The sequence below is a fragment of the Colobus angolensis genome, unplaced genomic scaffold (genome assembly GCF_000951035.1).
Source record: "Colobus angolensis palliatus isolate OR3802 unplaced genomic scaffold, Cang.pa_1.0 Scaffold25, whole genome shotgun sequence".
NCBI classification, from domain to species: Eukaryota; Metazoa; Chordata; class Mammalia; order Primates; family Cercopithecidae; genus Colobus; species Colobus angolensis.
Window position 1 is genome coordinate 5,843,860 of NW_012115710.1, and position 728 is coordinate 5,844,587.

At 42.7% G+C, this 728-nt stretch overlaps 1 protein-coding gene across 1 annotated transcript in view; it reads left to right on the forward strand.

The window, feature by feature from the left end:
• Window positions 1-728, forward strand: part of CCDC114 (coiled-coil domain containing 114) — a 23,148-nt gene that overhangs the window by 8,163 nt on the left and 14,257 nt on the right. The window lies entirely within an intron of this gene.

The following is a 728-nucleotide window of genomic DNA, read 5'->3' on the forward strand; positions in this document are numbered from 1 at the left end:
TGGTGGGAAGGTTCAGGGCTCATGAAACAGATGTCAGAAGCTATTTTTTCCCCCATAATATCCCCCTTTTCTCTCTCTCCCACCAGTTCCCCACCCCACTCTTCAAGGCCTGTTTTTTTTTTTTTTTTTTGAGACAGAGTCTGGCTCTGTCACCCAGGCTATAGTGCAGTGGTATGATCTCGGCTCACTGCAACCTCCACCTCCCGGGTTCAAGCGATTCTCCTGCCTCAGCCTCCCAAAGTGCTGGGATTAGAGGCGTGAGCCACTGCGTCTGGTCTTGACTTTCATTTTGAAATGATTTCAAGTTACAGAAAAGGTGTGAGAATGGTACAAATAACTCCTATATGTCTTTCACTAAGTTTGATAATTTGCCACATTTATTCTCTTTCTTCCCCACTCTTACTATTTGTGTGTGTAATTATTGTTTTGCTGAAAATAATTTATTATCCTGATTGCTGAACTGTTTGACAATGTGTTGTAGACATCATGCTCCTAAGTACTTCAGTGAGCATTTCCCAAGAAAAATGCCATTTACTTAGTGCTGTTATCCAAGTCAGGGACATTAGCATTGTTAGAATTCTAAATAGTCCATATTTCAAGGCACTGATTGTCCCAGTGATGTCCTTTACAGTGAACTTGATTTTCCTACTCTAGGCTCCGGTCCAGAATCCCACGTTGCATTTGGTTGTTCTGGCTCTGTTCATCTGGGTCAGTCCCTGGGGCTTTTT